This window comes from Herpailurus yagouaroundi, unplaced genomic scaffold, assembly GCF_014898765.1.
Source record: "Herpailurus yagouaroundi ecotype Mexico unplaced genomic scaffold, PumYag 250, whole genome shotgun sequence".
Classification (NCBI taxonomy): domain Eukaryota; kingdom Metazoa; phylum Chordata; class Mammalia; order Carnivora; family Felidae; genus Herpailurus; species Herpailurus yagouaroundi.
This window is the reverse complement of record NW_024412467.1, coordinates 20,763,284-20,786,453: the sequence shown is the minus strand read 5'-3', so window position 1 is coordinate 20,786,453 and position 23,170 is coordinate 20,763,284. Positions and strand designations below refer to the sequence as shown.

The 23,170-nt window shown below is 37.5% G+C and overlaps 1 protein-coding gene across 22 annotated transcripts in view; it reads left to right on the top strand.

The window, feature by feature from the left end:
* Window positions 1-23,170, top strand: part of FARS2 (phenylalanyl-tRNA synthetase 2, mitochondrial) — a 621,462-nt gene that overhangs the window by 108,168 nt on the left and 490,124 nt on the right. For 19 of the 22 annotated variants that reach the window (XR_005786117.1, XR_005786118.1, XM_040460421.1 and 16 more), the window contains one exon: window positions 21,674-21,869. The exons of the other annotated variants lie outside the window; for them this stretch is intronic. The gene's annotated coding sequence lies outside the window, so the exon portion shown is untranslated. The remainder of the gene's footprint in view (window positions 1-21,673; window positions 21,870-23,170) is intronic. 22 annotated transcript variants of the gene reach the window in all.

The window sequence follows — 23,170 nt, the reverse complement described above, 5'->3', positions numbered from 1 at the left end:
AAGATGTCATTTGAAGAACAGAGAATTTTAATTTTCAATTCTATCAATACTTTCTTATCAATACTTTCTTTTATGATTATTGCTTTCTACTTTCTAAGAAGCTTTTGTCTACTCCAGGTTATGCAAATATTTTCATATATTGACTTCTAAAAGCTTCACATTTAGGTCATTATGTTGTATGTTTAGGTTTTTGATGTATCTTGAGTTAATTTATGTATATGCTCTGCCTTTCAGCCACTCCTCAACATAATCTCTGGCTTCTGTACTCTGTTCATTTTTCTAATGCATATACACTCGTGGCTGTGTACTTGAGCATTCTATTCTTTCTTCTCTCTCTTCCACAAGTGTTTATTGAGTGTTTATAGCATGCTAGGTACTAGGTTTAGGATTGGGTATGCACTGTTGAATAAAACGTAAATAATCCACTGTTGAGCTGGTAGTCTAGTAATGATAAATACACATTAAGCAAATAAACACAAATGCATTTATATTTATGTCTGGTAAAGTCTTCTTTATCCTTTAAAATTCATCTTAATCGAGTATTTGAAAACTAGTCATTATAATCTACCATATCAGCAGACTAAAGAAAATCATGTGATCGTATCAGTTGATATAGAAAAAACATTTGAGAAAACCCAATACTCACTCAAGATAAAAACTCTCAGCAGACTAGGAATAGAGGGGAACTTCCTCAATTTGATAAAAATATATAAAAATTCTCCAGTTAGTATCATATTTAATGCTAATACACTCAATGCTTTTTCTCTAAGTTTGGGGACAAAGCAAGGATGTCTTCTCTTAACCTCTATTCAACATTGTATTGGAAGTGTTAGCCACTGCAGTAAGGTAAGAACAAGAAGAAGTCAAAGGCATTCAGATTGGAAAAGAAGAAATAAAACTATTCCTATTTTACAGATGATCTGATTATCTGTACAGAATATCCCAAAGAATCTACCAAAACCAAACCAAACCAAACCCAACCCAAAGGAAACAGAATGCCCTCCTAACTAAAACTAATAAGTGAATTTTGCAAGGTCACAGGATGTAATATGAACAAATAGAATCCATTTTATTCTATACAATGAACATTTAGGAACCAAAATTACAGACACATAATTAATTATAGTCACTCTTCAGAAAATGAAATACTTAGGAATATATTTAATGAATTCCATCTTGGATCTATATGCTGAGGTTTATAAAATACTGATGAAAGAAGTCAAAGACCTAGATAAATGCAGAGAGATAACTGTGTTCACAGATCAGGAGACTCAACCTAGTGAGGATGTCAGTTCTCCCTAAATTGCTCAATGCAATTATTATGAAAACCCCAACAATGCTTTTTTGTTGTTGTTGTTTTGTTTTGTTTTCATTTAAAGATGGCCTTGATGAAGTGGTAATTATTATTATACTAAATTTTAATCTTTGAACACTTGTCTTTTTGAAACATATATAAAAGTTTTTATTTTAGAACAGTTTTAGATTTACAGAAAAATTGGTAAGATAAAGCAAAAAGTTTTCATGTATCCAATACCCAGTTTCCCCAGTTGTTAACATCTTGCATTGGTCTGGTACATTTGTTCCAATTAATGAACCAATATTGATGCATTATTATTAACTAAAGTCCATACTTTATTCAGATTTTCTTATTTTTTTTACATAATGTTCCATTTGTTTTCCAGAATCTCATCCAGGTTGCCACATTATATGTAGTCATCTTTGTCTTGAGCTGGACAGTTTGTTAGACTTTCCTTGATTTTGATGATCTTGACAGTTTCAAGGAGTATCTGTGGGATATTTTTAGATTGTCTTTCAGTTGGGATTTATGTGCTGTTTTTCTCATGATGAGACTAGGGTTATGTGTTTTGGGGGAAAACAACCACAATGGTAATGGCCATTTTCATCACATCATATCATGGTTTCATATGATCAGTGTAACTAATCACTGTCAACATTGACCTTGATCACCTGGCTGAGGTGGTGTTTGTCAGGCTTCTCCTCTGTAAGGTGAAACACTCATCCCCTCTCTACTGTACTCTTCAGAACCAGCAAGATTTTTACACACAGCTTCTTTTAAAATTTATGGGCAAAAGCACAAGTCCTAGAATACTTAAAAAATCTTCCTGAAAAAGAATGAAGTCAGTAGAATCACACTACTTATTATTAAAACATAACATAGCTAAGGTAAAGTAAAGCTTATGGTGTTGATAGAGGAATAGATCCAGAATAGAAAATCTAGAAAAAAGCAATTTAATGGAAGAAGGATAATGTTAAAAAAAAAATGGTGCTGGAACAATTGGACATTCATTGGCAAAACAATACGCCATGGCTTAACCCTCACACCTTATTAACTCAGAATGGGTCATGAATTTAATTTAAAATGCAAGACAACAAATAAATATTTTAGAAAACAGGAGAATCTTGGGGTCTAGGGCTTAAAAGCCCTAGACTTGACAAGCCAAACCATGATTCATAAGAAAAAGATTGATGAACTGGATCTCATCAAAATTGGGCTCTCACTGTGGTAAAGATCCTGTTAAGAGGATGAAAAAACAAGTTACAAGACTAGAAGAAAATATTTGGAAACTACATATTTGATAAAGGACCAGCATACAACATATATAAAACTTTTAAAATTTAACAGTAAAAGAAGCAAAATATGCAATTAGAAAATGGACAAAAACCATGAATAAACATTTTACCAAAGAAGATCTACAGATGACAAATAAGCACACAAAAAGATGTTCACCGTCATTACCCATTAGGGAAATATAAATTTAAACCACAATGAGCTATCACTACATACCTAGCAAATGGCTAAAATAAAAAGTAGTGACAACCCCAAATGGTTGGCGAGGATGTGAAGAAACTGTATCACTCATACATTGTTGGGCAGGAAGTAAAAGATATAGCAACTCTGGAAAACGGGTTGGCAGTTTCTTATAAAACTGAACACACAACTCCCATGTGACCCAGCAGTTGCACTCTTGGGCATTTATCCCAGAGATATGAAAATGTATGTTCATATCAAAATCTGTACATGAATGTTCACAGTAGCTTTTTTTTTTTTTTTTTTTTTTTTTTGGGTAATAGCCAAAACAGAAACAATCCAGATAGCCTTCAAAGGGTGACTCATTAGACTGTAGTAAAGCAAACTGGTGTAAAGCAAAAAGTCTCTGGTTTTTTGTTTTTGTTTTTTTTTTTTCTTTCCTGCATGTTTCCTCATCCTCTTTGCCTGTCTTGTTTGCCTTTACAGAGAATGCTTCTCTTCTGACACTTCTTCTGGTCACTGAACATTCAGAGATTTTTCTCCACATCAGTAAGCAGTTCTCAGACATAAGCTAGGTGTCCCACTATTTAATTCAGTTCTAACAGTGTCTACCCAGAGATAATGTCAGGTGCCATAGCTTAAGGGCTCAGTCCCAAAACACACACCTACACACCTCAGACGCCCATCGCGAGTATCACCCGAGCTTCTGAGCAACTGCTCAGAAATTAGAGGTTCACTCAGCCCCCTCCTCAGTTTCCCCATTAATTTGCTGGAGTGGCTCACAGAATTCAGGAAAACACTTAATTTATGTTTACCAGTCTCTTCCAGGATATGGTAAAGGGTACAGATGAACAGCTAGATAGGAGGTTACATAGGGTGAGCTCTGATGGGGGCTCCTGAGTGCAAGAGCTTCCATCTCTGTGGAGTTGGAGTGCACCACCCCTCCTAATGTGGATGTGTTCAACCTGGAAGTTCTCCAAACCTTGTGCTATTAGGATTTTTGGAGGCTGCCTCATATAAGCATGATTAATTATTAATTCCATTTCTAGCCCCTCTCCCCTCCTTGGGGGATGGGAGGTAAGATGGATATTCCAAGCTTCTACTCAGGGCTTGGTCTTTCTGGTGACCAGCCTCCATCCACTCCATCCAGGAGCCCACCTAGAGTTGCCTCATTAGAACAAAAGTTGCCTCCAGTGCTCGTACCGTGTAGGAATTTACAAGGGTTTGAAAAGCCTTGTGTCAGGGATGGAGTCAAAGACCAAATACTAGAACAAGAGATGCTCCTACTGTTCTTATTGCTTAGGGATTTGTAATAGCTTTATCAGCTCTTTGCCAGAAGGCAGGGACAGAGACCCAATATATTTATTTCTATATATTTTCTGTGATCTCACACATGGGTACTAGTCAATAAAATGGAAGAAAGTCTGGATACAACAGCCTGGATGGCTCCAAGGAATTAAGCCGAATGAAAATACGCAACCCTAAGCGGGCCTGTATTATATGTGCCATTTATATAACATTCTTGAAATTCTAAAAGCACGGAAGTGGAGCACAGACTTAACTGGTTACTGTGGGTGATGGACATGGTAGGGGAGAGAGGTGAGCCTGGCTGTGAAAGGGCAGCTCAGGGGCTCCTTTTGGTGTTGGAAATGTTCTGTGCTGAATGTTATCGGTGTCAGCATCCTGGTTTTGATTTTGGTACCATGGTTTTGCATATGTTATCATTGGGGGAAACTGGACCTTGGTTTCTCTCTGTGTTATTTATTCTAACTGTAGGTATGCAAATCAAGAATTATCTCAAGATTAAAAGTTTAATTTAAAAAATCATCATAAAAATAAATTCCTTTGGAGGGCTGGGTTGTCTTCCAGCCTTTTGTATCTTTGACAGTCCTTTATTCATTTGGTAAGTTCCTTATTTTTGCCAATTCACTGGTTAGGTTCTGAAAATACAGAGTGAAGACAAGTGTGGTTGTAAATATTTGCAATCTAGAAGCATCTAAGTGAGGGGATACTATCCAGGGAAGGGATTGTAGCTTCAGGGAGCATCAGGACCATACTTATTTCACTCTGTTATACTGGATTTCAGACTGTGAGGTTGAGGAGAAGGCTATCATTTATTCATCTTTATATTCCAAGTACTTGCCTTTGTAGCTGGGGTATTTTAGACACTAATGCAAATATGCTGGAAGCTTTATTTGACTACATGAATGCAATGGGGTTCAAGATATGCTCACCCCAAAATAAGGCACCTTGGCGTATTGAAGATCTTAAACTGACGAATTTGAAAAAAATGACAGAAGAAGGTCACTGCTTCTCCCCACTGTCTTCCTTGTAGACGGAAATAAATCTCCCATATGAAAGGCACCCTCTCTGTACAAGGAGGAAAGAATGCATTGTTACCACCAGAGATGGGAATTTGGGGCCAAGAAATCTGTCCAAACAAACCTTGTTAGGCTAATCCCTACTTTCTTAGTTACTTTATTATTTACTGCCCTCACCCTTCACAAATTGATTGTTTCTTTGTCTGTAAGCTATAAACGCTTCCTGTCTTTGGGCCCTCATTCTCTTGTGAAGGCTCCCACGTACATGTAAACATTTAATAAAATTTGCGTGTTTTTCTCCTGTTAGAGTAATAGGATTAGCTGTCTTTGTCAGTTTACTTTTCAACTCTGTCATAAACTCTAAGAGGTTTGAGGAAAACTTTTCCTTTCCTTACAAGTGCTGTAGTTTTTATGAAGGAAAGGAAATAAGCTTTATGACCAAACAAAAGAACTGGATAGGGAGATGCGAAATTAATTTTTTTTAGATTGTGGGAACATACCTTTTCACAGTACGATGAGCAGCAACTGGTTGGTGGACTTGAAGTTTAGCAAACCCATAAAAATCTATATCTCCAGAAAACACATTCCTGATATATTCCTCATAATAGCTCATGGAGGATTTTCAGGAGTACTTTGACAGAATATTGACAGAGATGAACTGATCCTCCACAAGAAACTACATTACAAAAGCTCAGTGCATAAAAGCAGGGTGGGGGAAATCAGAGGCAGTTAATTTCTTTCTATGTTCATATGGTAGTTTTTCTAGGTTAAGACCTACACATGTAAAAAATACGTTATCATGTTACATGTATAATTTTTTAGCTGCTTTATCTGTTTTGTGATCCTTGACCAATGTCAAAAAATATTCTCAATGTTTTCTCCCACATCATTTGAACTGTTAAAAGATAATCTGATGCATATTAAACATTTTAAGAGTTTGAGCAAATATTGATTTGAATTGGGCAGTGCCAAACCAAAAATGGATAGGAGCACTCCATGGACAGGAGTGTGGGGAGAGGCTTTTATAGAGAAACAGTGGAAGTGAAGTAAGGAAATTATTGATTGGCAATAGCTTAAAGTCTAGTTGGCTGTTTGTGATCAGTTGTCCTTAAGTTTTGATTTTGTAACCTTGAGACTTTTGCGGGTGTAGATTTTGAATTGCTTAGGTAGGCTGCCATAGCCTTAGAGCAACCTCTGTCTAATGACCTCTTTTTAAAATTAGTTTAACAGTGCCAGTACTTTATTTCACCAGCCCCTTAGAGTTGGACACTTAAGCTTTTTCCAAATGTGAATACTCAGTTTCTGGTTTTGTCCTATTCAGTCACTTAGAGGCGGTACACTTTTGCAATCACCATAAAAAGACAAGGACACTAACAGACTAAATCTCTGGCAGTAAAAATTTGAAAACCACTTTCGTTTTTTCCCATTTATAAGGTAGGTCATCTATTGGCATGATGTTTTTTTGACAGAAACTTTGATTTCTGGGAGGAAGCCTTAAAAAAAAATGCCCCTCTTTCAAGAAGATTAGCATTGATGTTTCTTTAATTTTTAGTTTTAATTCCAATATACTTAACATACACTGTTATAATAGTTTTAAGTGTACGATACAGTGGTTCAACAATTGTATACATTACTCAGTGCTCAGAAGTGTCTTCTTAATCCCCTTGACCTATTTCACCCATCTCCCCTGCCCACTTCCCTTCTGGTAACTATCAGTTTGTTCTGTATAGTTAACAGTCTGTTTCTTGGTTTGCCTCTCTGTCTCTCTCCTCTCTTTTTCCTTTGTTCCTTTGTATTGTTTCTTAAATTCCACATGTGAGTGAAATCATATGGTCTTTCTCTGACTTATTTCACTTACCATTATACTGTAGTTCCATCCATATTCTTGCAGATGGCAAGTTTTCATTCTTTTTTTATGGCTGATTAATATTCCATTATACACATACACACACACACACCACATCTTCTTTATCCATTCATCTATCGATGGACACTTGAGCTGCTTCCACAGATTGTGGACCATGGATAGGGGTGCATGTATCCTTTTGAATTAGTGTTCTTGTATTCTTTGGGTAAATACCTTGTAATGCGATTACTAGACTGTAGGGTACTTTTATTTTTAACTTTTTGAGAAACTTCCATACTGTTTTCTACAGTGGTACACCACTGTGTTTCGCATTCCTACCAAAAGTGCATGACGGTTCTTTCTTCTCTACATCCTTGGCAACACTTGTTTCTTGTGTTTTTGACTTTAGCCATTCCGACAAGTGTAAGGTGATGCCTCATTGTAGTTTTGATTTGCATTTCCCTGATGGTGAGTGATGTTGAGCATCTTTTAACGTGTCTGTTGGCCATCTGTATGTCATTTTTGGAGAAATGTCTGTTCATGTCTTCTGCCCCTTTTTGAATTGGATTGTTTGTTTTTTGGATGTTGAGTTGTATCAGTTCTTTGTAGATTTTGGGTACTAACCCTTTATCATTTTTCATTTGCAATTATCTTCTCCCATTCAGTAGACTATCTTTTACTTTTGTTGATTGTTTCCTTTACTGTGCAGAAGCTTTTTATTTTGCTGTAGTCCCAATAGTTTATTTTTGCTTCTATTTTCCTTGCCTCAGGAGATATCTAGAAAGATATTGCTATGGCTCCTGTCAGAGAAATTACTGCGTGTGCTGTCTTCTAGGTTTTTTATATTTTCAGGTCTCACATTTAGGTCTTTCATCCATTTTGAGATTATTTTTGTGTCTAATATAAGGAAGTGGTCCATTTTCATTCTTCTGCACGTAGCTCTCCAGTTTTCCCAGCACCATTTGTTGAAGAGACTGTCTTTTTCTCATTGCATATTCTTGCCAGCTTTGTTGAAGATGAATTGACCACACAATCATGGATTTGTTTCTGGGTTTTCTATCCTGTTCTATTGATTTTTGTGTATATTTTTGTGCCAGTGCCATACTGTTTTGATTACTACAGCTTTGTAGTATAAGTTGAAATCTGGAATTGTGATACTTCCATTCTGTTTTTCTTCTTCAAGATTGTTTTGGCTATTCTAAAATCTAAAATAATTTAAGTATGTAATGCCCACGCTGCTCAAGTGTTTGCTTACCACTCTGTGGGTGCTTGTGCTTTATTTGTGTGGAGGAAAATACTGGTGGGACCATGGAAAGAATACTAGGTGACAAGTAAAGGGGAATAGAAGGCCTGGTCTCTGCAGGGAAGGTGTCTTTGGGCCTCAGTTTTCACATCTGTTAAATGCCATGCTGGGTCTATCTCATCTTTAAGTTCCCCCTGACTTTAAAATTTTAAGTTTCTCTTCAATATAAATACTTGCTTAACTGGGGCGCCTGGGTGGCGCAGTCGGTTAAGCGTCCGGCTTCAGCCAGGTCACGATCTCGCGGTCTGTGAGTTCGAGCCCCGCGTCGGGCTCTGGGCTGATGGCTCAGAGCCTGGAGCCTGTTTCCGATTCTGTGTCTCCCTCTCTCTCTGCCCCTCCCCCGTTCATGCTCTGTCTCTCTCTGTCCCAAAAATAAATAAACGTTGAAAAAAAAATTTTTAAATACTTGCTTAACTAGCCACATGAGAGAACCATCTTTTCTAATGTTGGAAAGGCTGTGGAAGAATGAAGCCCAAGGTAGAACTGGAAACCAGGCTTCTAGAACCCTTTGCAACTGTGTACTTTTTGAAGTGAATTCTTATAACAGTAGTCACAGACATATATTTTAGTCTAAGTGAATAATATTTCCAAATCTTAATATGGTAACATCTCCATTAATATTCTACCCATGTCATTCTTTTGGTGCACAGCCACGTCTGGGAATTAAAAGCCTTATAGGAATAAAAAACTTGCCACTTCAATCTTCTTGCACTAACACCAGGCACTTTATGCTTTAGGACTGCCCCCAGTCTTATGGATACATAGCATTTAATTCTAATTAGCTTAATTGTTTTGCTTCCCTGATAGTTTACAACAGAGTGAAAGCCTCAAACTCTGAGAGCATCGCAGAGCTATTAGTACTATTATAATTGTGGTAGAGGTTCTGCTGGCCAACTGAAATTGAAAGAGGCAAAAAAGAATTAAACACTTAAAAAACTGCAGAAATAGCAATAGCTTTTCCTAAAGGGTGACCGTTGTCATTGAGAAAAGTTTAAATTTTGTTTATAGCCTTTGTTAAATAGTATAGTAATATTTCAAAGTGTTTCTCTACCAGTGGTTCTCCAAGTTTTGCTGACATAGAATCATCCAGAAGCCTTGTTAAGTTACAGACTGCTGGCCTTACTCCAGAGTCTCTATTTCTTGGGTCTGGAGTAGGGCCTGAGAATCTACTACTCACAGTTTCTTTTTTCTTTTTTCTTTTTCGTTCTTTAATGTTTATTTTTGAGAGAGAGGGAGCGAGGGAGAGAGCGTGTCGGAGAGGGGGATGGGTAGAGAGAGAGGGAGACACAGAATCTGAAGCAGGGTACAGGCTCTGAGCTGTCAGCACAGAGCCTGACGTGGGGCTTGAGCTCACGGACTGCAAGATCATGACCTGAGCCAAAGTCGGCCGCTTAACCCACTGAGCCACCTGGGTGCCCCTCACGGTTTCTTTTTTGATGTTGATGTTGCTGTTCCTGGGACCATACTTTGAGAACCACTGTCTTATGCAAAAGCATTTTAAATATTGTTTAAAATAATAATACTTGGAAAAATTAAATTATGTGTAAAGCTCATACTTTACTATATAATTATTTCTAAAAATATCTTCATTTTGTATCATACCTCCTGTAGCCCCCTCCTTGTGTGGGAATTGAGAGCTTAAAAAATCATGGGATTTTTTTTTTTCTTCCCTCTGTGCTGTTCTCTTCATGAGAGTGTGTTGTCATTTCCAAGCAGAGAAACTCCAAATATTTGTGATTTTCTGTTTTTGAATTTATTTGTTTCTACTTTCATTCTTCCTTATTCCTAATTTTATTTGGTTGTCTTTTTACTATTAGAACCCCAAACTTAGTTTTATATTTTTTTTGTCATTAGTATGTTTCATGCTATTTTCTCTGAGCACAGGTCATAAAATTCTCTTTCTCTGTTTCTGTCTCTGTCTCTCTCTGTCTCTGTCTCTGTCTCGCACACACACACACACGCACACAGACACACACACACGCACACACACACACAGATAAATGCAAGATGTTCTAACACTTTGGTACAAAAGTAAGCCTCCCTGCCCCCCATCTCCCAGCCAGCTAGGTTCACTTCCGTGGAGGCATCTGTTATTGTCAATATCTTGACATTCATGCAGTCCTTATTATTCCTGGATTATTCATGGATTCTGTATTTGTGAATTTGCTTAGTTGCTAACATTTGTTTGTAACCTCAAAATCAATACTTGTAGAGTTTTCATGGTCATTTGAGGGTACGTAAAGAGCATCAAAACTTTGATTCACCCATGTTTCCACCTGAGGTCCAATAACACAATGCTCTACCTTCTTGTTTCAGCTCTTTCTATAAATGTGTGTACTTTTTGCCAGCTATTTAGTGCCATGTTTTTCACATTTTTGTGTTGTTGATGATTTTGCTGTTTATAATGGCCCCCAAGAGTAGTGCTCAAGTGCTGTCTTGTGCTCCCAAGCTCAAGAAGGCTGTGATATGCCTTATTGAGAAAACACCTGTGTTAGATAGCTTCATTCAGGCCCTGAGTTATAGTGCCGTTGGTTGTGAATTCGACTTTAGTGAATTTACAGTATATATTAAGTAGAGTATCTTTTAACAGAAACACACATAAAACAAGGTTATGTATTGATTAGTTGACAAAAATGTGAACAGAGGCTCACAGGAAACTAACTCTCTATTTCCCCTAGGAGCAGTGGTTCAGTATTCACTAATCTAGTGTTCTTAGAGATGTTATAGATCATAACTACCGTGAATAATGAGAATGGACTGTGTGTATATTATTTTCATCATTTTTGTTTCATATATACTTTGCAATTTCAATGAACTGATTTCATGCACTAGTTAATCCTTTAGAAGTTACATAGTGTACAGAGAAATGCAGAACTTTTTTACAGGGGATTTTATTTATTTATTTATTTAAAAATTTAAAAAAAAAATTTTTTTTTTCTCAACGTTTTTATTTATTTTTGGGACAGAGAGAGACAGAGCATGAACGGGGGAGGGGCAGAGAGAGAGGGAGACACAGAATCAGAAACAGGCTCCAGGCTCCGAGCCATCAGCCCAGAGCCTGACGCGGGGCTCGAACTCACGGACCGCGAGATCGTGACCTGGCTGAAGTCGGACGCTTAACCGACTGCGCCACCCAGGAGCCCCTATTTTATTTTATTTTTGAGAGAGAAAGAGAGAGAGAGAGAGAGAGACAGAGTGCAAGTGGGGGAGGGGCAGAGAGACAGGCAGAATCTGAAGCACATTCCAGGCTCTGAGCTGTCAGCACAGAGCCCAATGCGAGGCTCGAACCCATGAACCTTGAGATCATGACCTGAGCCAAAGTTGGCTGCTTAACTGACTGAGCCACCTAGGCACTGCTAGCTTTTATTTATTTTGAGAGAGAGAGTGCACACATGTGCATGCACAAGCAGGGGAGGGGCAGAGAGGGAGAGAGAGAATCCCAAGCAGGCTCTGTGCTGTCATTGCAGAGCCTGGCAAGGCTCGATCTCCTGAACTGTGAGATCATGACCTGAGCCAAAATAAGAGTCTGATGCTTAACTGACTGAGCCACCCAGTGCCCCTTTACAGGGGAATTTTAACAGAGAGCATAATATGATCTGGACTGATTGAGGCTGATGGAACCTTCATAAGTGGGCCTAAATTTCACTGTTCTGCCCTCCTGTCACTATATTCAGAATATGGTTTAGTGTGCACATAACAGCCTTCTCTGAAGCAAGAATTAAAGAATGTTGTTTGATTTCCACGTTTTCAAATGGCTTTCTAAATGACCTTCACTGCTGTACTTTGCTTGTCATCACTTTATAATTACATGTGCTGTGGGGAGAGGGTGGTCCCGTGGAAATGTCACCGTGAGTTCATGAATAGTGTCTTTTCTCAGCAGAACAGTAATACAGAAAGATATAACATGGATATTCTTAGTGGAGTTCACTCCTTTTGGCTTGGGAAAACGTTCCTTTTACGGACAAAAACATTGTCCCTGTCCTCCAGTAGCTTAAGCTCTAACAGATGGATTTGCAGCTGCCGGGTGAGCTCAGTGAGTGTCTTATGTGCACGTGGGGAAGAGAGAAGAGAGGGCACAGCTGTGTTTGAGGAAAGTAGGAAGGATAAGACATAGTTTAACAGAGATAAAACATCTCTGCAATTACAAAACATTTCAAAGGGAAGGTGTGTTTTCATTTGAAAAGAAAACTGACAAGGAGCTTATCAGACTGTCCATTGGAAAAAGTGAGGACAGCAGGTATTTATCAGAAGAGGGCTGATAATGGCAGTGGCAGGACAGACCAGGATCTGGCAAGAGTCAGAAGGCCTGGGCTTGATTCCTGATGCTCCATTCAGGGCTTTCAGTTCTCAGTTGACTTTGGACAAATCCGTTTATGTTTTTTGTTGTGTTGTTGTGAGAACTGAATGAAAAAAAAATAATATAAAGAAGAAAGGAAACACTTTTGAGAGGAGGTGATTTTATTTTACCATTTGTTGGTAGACACATATTTCAGGCTGATAACATCTACTTAATAATTGTGGAACTGAGGACTGGCCAAGCCTTTGTGTGCTGTGATTTATTCCTTCCACCACTACAGCCCAGACTCCAGGATTTTATATGCAGCAACTTTATTTGGAGAATCTTAGCTAAAATCAATTTATTTAGAATATTTAGGAGAAAATAATTTTTAACCTGGAGGCTATTTTTCTCTGTAACAGTAATATTTCTAATTTCCTAAAATAGTTTTTAATAGGCAGTTTATTGAATTGATTTAAAACAAGTTTTAATTTTATTTGCCATAGCCATTCTGCTTGCTAAATTATTTCTGGGTGAAAACTTTATTCTTTTTCTTTAGCTGAGTACTTTTTTATTTTTTATTTTTTATTTATTTATTTTTTTCAACGTTTATCTATCTTTGGGACAGAGAGAGACAGAGCATGAACGGGCGAGGGGCACAGAGAGAGGGAGACACAGAATCGGAAACAGGCTCCAGGCTCTGAGCCATCAGCCCAGAGCCCGACGCGGGGCTCGAACTCACGGACCGTGAGATCGTGACCTGGTTGAAGTCGGACGCTTAACTGACTGCGCCACCCAGGCGCCCCTAGCTGAGTACTTTTTTAAAATTTTAAGTCTGTTATGTACATGTACTTTAGTAAGATTATTATACAGTTATCTTACATGTGGAATTTAGTGGATAATTATTCTGTCATTCTGCAAATGTGGATGGAGAACCACAGTATAGGCCTGTCATTAGAAATAAAATAAGTGATAACTAGTAGTTGATTCATGTTAAGAGTAACTAGCAGTTTTGGTATTTCATTCATACTAATGGATACTGGTGACATGATCTTAATTTTAACTGATGATACTTTTCTTAACTGAAAAATAGTGCAAGAGTGATTGGGAATCTCTCTGCAGTTCCAAATATGGCGATATCTTTAAGATACTTATTAACCAATCTTCAAATTCATTTTGCAGCGTCTTTGGTCTGCAGTCATTCCCTTGTGCATTTGTTTAATTACAGATTTTAACCTTTTGACTTAGGGCAACAGAACTGATTTCTCTTGGAACCAAGTGCAGTATTTTTCCATTTGTTTTTATGTCCATCACTAGATAACTTTTCTCTGGAGTACCCTTCTATTCTTGAACAATTAAGAAACTTCCCGTGTGACAGAACATTTTCAAAACTTTCATTCTTGAAAATATGGCATTTATTAGCAAAGAATGATATTGGTAGTCATTTCTCAACTGAATTTATAGTGATGAAAAGACACTTCTTCTGAATGGGAGCATTGTATATTCAGATAATGAGTATTTTAAAATTGCTTTTCCAGCTCCTTTCTTCCCCCTTAAGACTTCATTTTAATAAAAGGCATTGTCTACACAAAAGGTAACTCTTACCAAAGAAGACTGAACTGCCAGGGGATTTCTCAGGCTCTCTGATCCGTGTGCTCTGGCACCATTTCTCATCAGGCTTGCCCTCTATGAGCAGCTGCCAAGTTTTCTTGCATAATTGTCTTGACAAATGGTATACTCGTTAATATTGCAACTGGACCTTTGCCAATCTGTGGAAGCCATGTGCCCCAGGCGTCAAGTCTGGTGCCAATTTCTTGCTGGTGGCTTTAAGCCATGCCTTAAATATGTTGTTGAAACCAATGATGGATAAATAAATAGTCACTTAAGGTAAGAAGTACTTTCATTTATCCATGCAAGAAGAGAGCATTTTTGAAAGGGAAGGGACTGCTGGTGTTTCCGAGCTGTAGACCCTCTTGTGTGCTGGCACTACAGCTTCCTGCCTTGCAGGCTTCCCTTTTGTCACTTACATGCTCCAGAATCAATCAGAAAAACATATCTCGGTGAATCCTTAGAGAAAAGAGTTTATTCACTTTATTCTCTTCAGTGCTGTTAAAGTGCCCCAGGTAGAAAAGCCAGGTTGTTGCTATTGGTGCCTACAGTAATTTCCAGGAAGTAAGCACAGCGATGCTCTGCAAAAGGATAATTGTGTCTAAATGGACAAAAGTCAAAGAAAGAATATGGGATGCTTTCGGTACAACTGTGTGTTAAAAGGTTTCTCCTAGGCATTTCATGTTATTGCAAATCAATGATTTCAAAAACACAGTGTCTGTTTGAGCCTGTATTGGTTGTTTTCTAGTGGGAGAGATATACATGTCCACAGATAGTTACTACTATATGCATTTGGCATTCAAAGTGTGAATATTTATATTTTAAACATCCAGGTTATTTATATTGACTTCAACTCAACCAGCAGGAGATAAATTTTTGTGGTGCCCTGTTATTTCCAGAATTTGCAAAAACCATATCTTTTGATCTTCTGCACAGCCAAGCTGGACTCTTGGTGATTTTATTCTTTGTGTATTGAACAGAACCACTCCCAGAATAACTTTCCTACTTATTCTCCAAGGTACAGCTATCTAGATAATGTGTGGTCTTGTCTCTGATGACTGACTTCATTTGCATATGGTCCTTTTCATGATAGTCTCAGTCTCAGGAGGAAAAACTCTGGCTATGGTGACAAGGACCTGGGTGTATGTAGTTTAATTTGTAAGACCTTTGTCCTATTTGACCAAGTTTCAACTGTGTGTTCTTGGCTTCTCTAACAATTTTGAAGGGGGAGGGGCATTCACATAACATTTATTAGAGCATACTATTATAATTGTTCTATTTTATTGTTATTAATCTTCTACTGGGTCTCACAAGTTAAATTTTATCACAGGTATGCATAGCAAAAAAGGATTTATAGGGTTCATTACTGTCTTTAGTTTTAGGCATCCACTGGGGGGGGGGTCTTGGGAGCATATTCCCCATGAATAAGGGGGGATGAGTATACATGCATTTTAGTTAGAAATTATTATTTACATAAGACAGCAGAGCTAACCAGAGAAGTATTTTCTGAATAGTTTATTACTCCTTTGAATCAGCAGTACAAACTGACTAATGATAAGCTGGACTGGAAGAAAAAAGGAATTTTGTTGTTCCTAGATAACTGGTTTACACAGCCTTACTTTTCAATTTATTGTGAAAAGTAATGTTTTTGATGTCTACCTAACCCAACAATGTGACATTTTTAACGGACACATTTAATAGAGCCTGGTGACCAAAGAATTTTATGCCCCTGATAACTCTAAAAGTAAAAACTGCCAGTTATTTTAGCAGCAAAAGATGGGTTTATTCGAGGATAAAAGAGAATTGCAATCCCAGGACAAATGAACTGAGGCAAAACCTCAGGCAAGTCTGGGGAACAAATGAGAGGCAAGCTTTTTCAAGGAGAAAATGAGTAAGTTGGGAAGGCAGTTATGAACTAAAAGTTCCTTGGAGTAAACTCAGAGTTCTAAGTATGGTGGCTTCTCATCGGCTGAGCTATTACCTGGGGATGAGGAAAACATCTCTTCCTTCAGCTTCCTTCCATGTGTAAGGTCAAGTCCCAGTAAGGTCAAGTCAGGCTTTTCTTGTTGGGTCTGCAATTGATATTGATAAAGAGTGGAAGGGCATAGAGCTTCCCATCCTGAGACTTCCCGATTTTGTTTTAAGTGAGGTTTCCTGTTAGTAAACATGTTAAAAAAATAAAGGTAATCTGCATGCTTGCTGTAGTTAATAGATTCCTTGGGTTTTACAACTTTCAGTACAAGAACTCAACCTTAAAAATGCTATTGATGCAGTTGCTAGTGCTTGAAATGAGGTTGATCAATCAACACAACAAATGCTTGGTCCTGACTTGGGACTACAATGAGGTTTGAAATTAAACCTGCAAAGGAGACATTGAAGGAAACCATGGCACTAATGAAAAGATTATGTCACACTCTCTTCTTATGCCAGAAGTTGATCATCCAGACTATTAAATAAATTGAATAGATGCTAAATTTGATAATGTTGTGCCTCTTGTACATTCCTCGAATGATGAGGAAATTGCTGGAATTCAGGCCAGCATGAGGAGAGTAGTGCTGATGACGTGACATTATGAATGCAGATGTGCTAATGAGATTTAAATTAAGAAATACATACTTGGTTTAGCCCATGTTCCTAGCATATAGCTCCTAAAACCCTTGTAATTTCTTTCTTTTAAAAAAAAAATTATTTTTGAGAGTGTGCTAGTGCACGCAAGTTGGGGAGAGGCAGAGAGAAAGGGGTACAGAAGATCTGAAGCCTGAAGCAGGCTCTGTGCTGATAGCAGAGAGCCCAATATGGGGCTTGAACCCACGAAATACAAGATCATGACCTGAGCTGAAGTCGGAAGCTCAACCAACTGAGCCTACCCAGGTGCCCCAGCCCTTGTAATTTCTAATTGTAATTGTAACCCATAGTCGCATTTTTTGTTATAATATTTAGTTTTGTTCCCACTACCAGAAAAAGCTCCAGGGACATAAAGGTAAAATGGGTGTCTTTCGTTACTCATATAACAAACCCTTCCTAGCACAGCTGAGTTTATATTAATGAAGTGGCTTTTGGCAAGCCCCTAGGTTACCTGAGGATGGGGGCTGATTGCCAAGAGAACCAACAAGACCTTTGAGGAGGGGCAGAGGGGCTGGAAATTGAGCCCAGCCACCATGACAACTGATTTAATCAGTCAGATCTATGTAATGAATCCTCCATAAAACCCCAGAAGGATGCGGTGAGAGAGCTTCAGGGTTGCTGGTCATGTGGATGGTGGTGTGCCCAGAGAGTATGGAAGCTCCATCCTCCTTCCCACAAACTTTGCCCTATGTGTCTCTTCTATCTGGATGTTCCTGAGTTATATCTTTTTATAATAAGCCAGTAATATAGTATGTTAACTATTCTCCTGAGTTCCACTCTAGTAAATTGATAAAACCTGAGGAGGGGGAACCTCTGACTTATAGCTGGTCATCATCTGGACTAGTGATTGGCATCTAAAGTGGGGCAAGGGGGCAGTCTTGTGGGACTGAGTTCTTAACCTGAGCTGTCTAATGCTATCTCCAGGTAGATAATGTCAGAATTCAGTAAATTGTAGGGCACCCAACTGGTATCTGCAGAGAACTGGAGATGTGCTTGGTGGTGTTGAAAAACACACATCACGGCAGATGTAAAACCCCATAACTGCTGTAGTGAAAAATGTGTCATGAGTTAATTCTTGGCCCTTGAACAGTGAGTGTGCAGTAATAACAGTAAACAAGGGGGAACTGAATTGAGGAGAGCCTGCTAGGCCAGAAACCCATGATAAAGACATAGACTGGAACAAGCCTTCTTAACTTCCATGTATCAGGGCTGGCCCATCATTAGATGGACAGATTGAGGCTAATGATTACCATGATGGTAGTAATACTGCCATACTTTTCTGAGATCCTCTGGCAGTCCCATACAATGAGTTGCATATAAAGCATAGGTAGTAGCTTAGTTTGAACTAAGTTTTAGTGAGAATTTTCCTTTAGAAATAAATATTTGTTTAACCAAAATACAATGTAACATTTTAGCTTTAACATGCATTAAAGACTTCATTAATGGGTATAATTGAAAATCATTTATTTGGTATAGGATCTGGCATTAATTTCCTAGAAAATCTGAATATCTTTGGGAAATAATGTTGAGTGATTGGCATGGTGATTGTGACAGTTGATTTATAGCTAGGAAGAGGAAATTGGAAAGGCACAGAAGTTTATACATGCCAAGCATTCTACCTGCATTGTTCTAAAAAAATAATTGCTTAGCAGGTCATTGAACACAATTAATTAAACTATCTATGGCCATGTTACATTTATACTGGTGGCATTTATTCTTGATGTAGTTCTAAGTGGGTTTAGTATAGGCAATTAAGATGGCTAGAGCTCAACTCAACAGATATTTTAAAACAACTTCTTATAATCATAATTCAATATTTCATAATAAAGAAGTTTAATTAAAAATTTAGTATCTGTTTAGAAAGTTTAGAAATATAAAAATACAAAACAGAAAATAAGGACTGGGGATTATAACTATTAAATCTTGCTTAGTTCCTAAATATAATATGTGTATATTTATAGGTATAGATATATATTTACATAGTTAAGATCATATCATACATACAATTTTATATCCTATTTATCACTTTATAAGTATATGGTTGTATCATTAAAACTCTTTGAAACCATTATACTTTATGAGTGCATAATATTTTATTGTATGGTTCTATAATTTACTTAATCACTCCCTTGTTGGGGGATGTTTATGTTATTTCTAATATTTTTGTATTATAAATCATGCTATAATGAAACTTCTTTGTGTTTAACTTCTGTCTTCATTTACATTATTTCCTTGTGATAAATTCCTAGAAAGGTAATTACCCTGTTAAAGGGTATGAACAGTTTTAAATCTCTTGGTAGTACTGAATTCCCTTCTAGAAAGGTTGCACCAATAACACTCTCACTAATAATACAGCTGCCTTTTTAGAGACTTTTTTTTTTTTTTTTTTTTTTGGTATTCATACTACTGAGCAGGAGCATAAACATAACTCTTGCTTTGCCCTTTTATGAGTAAAAGTTTCCCCACCATTATTTTAGTGGGGTAAAATGTATAAACTGTGTTGACTGAGCCACGCTTCATATTTCTTGGTAGAAACTGGAGGTTAATGGAATGTGCCTGATCTCTTTTTTTTTCTTTTTTTTTTGGTATGGTTATGACCATATGTGGGTCATGTTTGCTAAGTGTGCTTTGAAGAAATTACTAGTCAGGCAGACTTAATGCACTGCCTGGTTTCATTTACATACAAGACCTAGAGAGAAATTGAAAGGACCGACTGTTTAAATTGTTACAAAATTCATTCATTCTAACAACAAACATTTGCTTGATGTTTTGCTAGTTCTAGTCACTTGTGCTAGATATATAGTGGTAAAGACAGTTTACAGCGTTCTCATGTGGCCTATTGAACAACCAAAAGCATCCAAGTATAATTTGTGACCATGTAACAAGATGCCTCAGATACCTTTTTATTTTTATATATTTATTAAATTCACTTAATTTACTTTTTTAAATAAAAATTGTGTATATTTAAGGTATATAATATAATTTTTGATACACATATATGAAATGGTTTCTACAATCCAACTAATTCACAATCATTTCCTCACATAGTTACCATTTTTCTATGTTCAATGAGAGTATCTTAAATCTGCTCTCTGTGAATTTCCAGTATTCAATACAGTATTATAAACTATAGTTGATGTCATGCTGCATCTTTGTTGTACCTTTTGACCGACATCTTTTCATTTCCCCCTCCACTCCACCCCTACCTTTCTACTCTTTATGCTTCTGTGTACTTGCTTTTTTAGATTCTACATTATAGGTGAGATCTTAACTAGACATAAGTTGATGTAGAAGGAACATTTATCTGGGAATTAGGCCACTACGTTCTCACCTCTGACTGACTCATTGGCTGCACATCCTTGGGGATATAGCTAATCTTTGATTTGGTATCTACAAAATATGACTGTTGGGCTTTATGATCTCTGTGATCCTTTCTAGTTTTCTAACTTTTTAAATTCTTCTGAAGATTGAATAGCTCTCCCTATTTATAAGCTGAAATCCATATACTGTTTCGGAAGCTAGTTTATATACTAAAAACACAATCTTGGAAATCAGTTTTGATCGTTTTGGTTATAGAATCCTCATTTTTCCTATATGGGGGTCTAGATCTGCCCTAATATAGCTACTAGTCACATGTGGCCAATTTCAATTAAAATTAAGTAAAATAGGGGCGCCTGGGTGGCGCAGTCGGTTAAGCATCCGACTTCAGCCAGGTCACGATCTCGCGGTCCGTGAGTTCGAGCCCCGCGTCAGGCTCTGGGCTGATGGCTCAGAGCCTGGAGCCTGCTTCCGATTCTGTGTCTCCCTCTCTCTCTGCGCCTCCCCCATTCATGCTCTGTCTCTCTCTGTCCCAAAAATAAATAAACGTTGAAAAAAAAATTAAAAAAAAATAAAAAAAAAATAAAATTAAGTAAAATAAAATTAAAAATGAAATCCCTCAGTTACACTGGCCACATCTCAAATATTCAATAACCAGATGTGGCTGGTGTCTACCGTATTTGACAGTGTGGATATAGGATAGTCCTGTCATTGCAGAAAGTTCTGTTGGATGGCATGGGCCATTGGTTTTTGGTCAGAATAAGCTCTGTCTTGTAAATAACAACACCATTTGTCAAAAAGGGCTGGAAAAAAGTGATCCAGTGTCTGTTTAAGGTGTACTGCTTATGGTATGCTAGGACTTCTTTTTTTCCCTCATTTGGTTCCAGTGTCAATTTTTTAAGAAGCGTTTTCTGTCCAAGTTGGAACATAGAACTAACTACATTGCTTTTGACACTTGCAGAAGATGAACTTTAGCCTCACTTCCCTTAAGGATTTTACAGTGTTAAAAGTCTTAAATGTCACTATATAATTTTTCTTTAAAAATAATTGTTTGGGGGCACCTGGGTGGCTCAGTTGGTTGAGCACCTGAGTCTTGATTTCAGCTTGGGTCATGATCTCACAGTTTGTGAGTTCCAGCCCTGCACTGCACTGATAGCACAGAGCCTACTTGGGATTCTCTGTCTCCCCCTCTCTCTGCCCCTCCCCTTCTCTCTCTCTCTCTCTCTCTCTCTCTCAAAGTAAATAAATAAACATTTAAAAAAATTGTTTTTACCGGAGTTTCAGTTTGGGATGATAAAAACAGTCCAGGAATAGATGGTGGTGATGTTGCACAACATTGTCAATGTACTAAATGCCACGGAACTGTACACTTAAATTTTATGTGTATTTTAAGTGCAGAGAAAACAATTTGCTCTGATTATAAGGAAAATGAGTGTCAGGGTAGCATCAAAATAAAGCTCAATATATTGTCTTTCTGCTTTAGGAGGAAGAGTAGAGGATTTAATTCTGTTAAATGTGTCCCAGACTGGGTTTCCCAGGAAGCAAACTCTGAGGTGAAGTTTAGCATGCAGGACACTTATTAATTATGTGGTATTGCTCTTGGCAGCAACACCTATGGGGGACTGAGAAGAAGCTGGATTGGGCGGAGGGAGAAGTTGAGCTTCCGCACAGTCCCAATGAAAATCTCAGCCACCTGCATGGGGGCCTGTCATCCAGCCTTTCCTGAAACAAACCACCCACCATAATGGATGCAGACTGCTTCTGGAAGGTTGTATGACCCTGGGCAAGGCAGTTTTCTTGAGGTGAGGCTATCTTTAAAAAAGGCTGAAACCTGAGGGGCATCTGGGTGGATGAGTCCTTCTCTCTTGAGGGTGGATTTGGGTAGTGCAGCACAGTTACTCATGGTAGTAATGACATCAAGTCAGAAGTTTGTTTTCTAATAATCCACAGTTTTAGACTATGTAAATAGAGGACCAGAAAGTAAGAGAAGAAGGACTCTTGTGGTGTTAGGTAATTTCTACAACTATCAATACCCAAGAATAAAGAAAAGGCAGGTTCCAGTCAGATTTTTCATTTATTTTCTGGTTTGAGTTTATTATTTGTAATTATTTATTTTTTCTTATAAACACAAAGTTATGTAGTAGCTATAAGTAAATGTCATTTAGAGTACCATAATATTTTTTTTTATGTCCTGTGATCTGTAATTAGTCAAAGTAGCTTAAAATACTGTATGTTTGCAGAACTTGGAATGACCAAAGAAGGAAGGAAAATATGATGGAATGAATTAGTCCATCCTGTACACTGGAAGAGATGACCCCTTATCTTCATTGTTCCCATCATCAACAAACAACAGCAGTGAGCACTTTTTATAGGGCTCTGAGGCACTCACTCTAAAGCCAGCAGAGTGATTTTGCCTTCTGATGTTTATGGGAAAATGTATCAAAAGAAAGTCAGTATGAACTTACCTGAATAGCCTTTTAAAAAGAGTTTTGGCCCATTGCAGACATCTCAAAATGTCCTTGTAAGTAATAAAGTAATAAATGTCCTTGTAAGTAAAATGTCATTGCATTTTTTAGTAGTAGTGACTACCTATAGCATATTTTTTTCAAGTCATGGTAGAGTGAGAAGTACACAGAGTTCCTTATGTAGTCAATGTATGACATTTTTATATTTATTTTATTGCACTAAAACTTTTACCACTGACTAAAGAAACTATTATTTATACTTTTGTTTTTGTTCCTCTTTTGTCTCCACCTTATTTTTCTTCTTCAGTGGCTTAGAGTATATTGGAAAGGTCATGGGATTTTAAAGTTAGAAGACAAGGATTCAAGGCCCCTATTTTCTACTTTTATCCATAGGAATTGAGTTATGTCACTTATGAACTGGTATTTCTTTTTCTGTGAATTGTGGTGAATAATTATGTGTACTGCAGGAGGTCTTATTGGAATCAATAATAATAAAATGCATGTGAAACTATTTTATAAAATGTAAACATTCTTGTTATTGCGTATTTTTTCAAAAGCGATACTGCCTTCTTGATAAGGAGCTGTGCTGTATTCCTATAGGATATTTCTGTAGGATATTCTGACTTACAATGATTGGT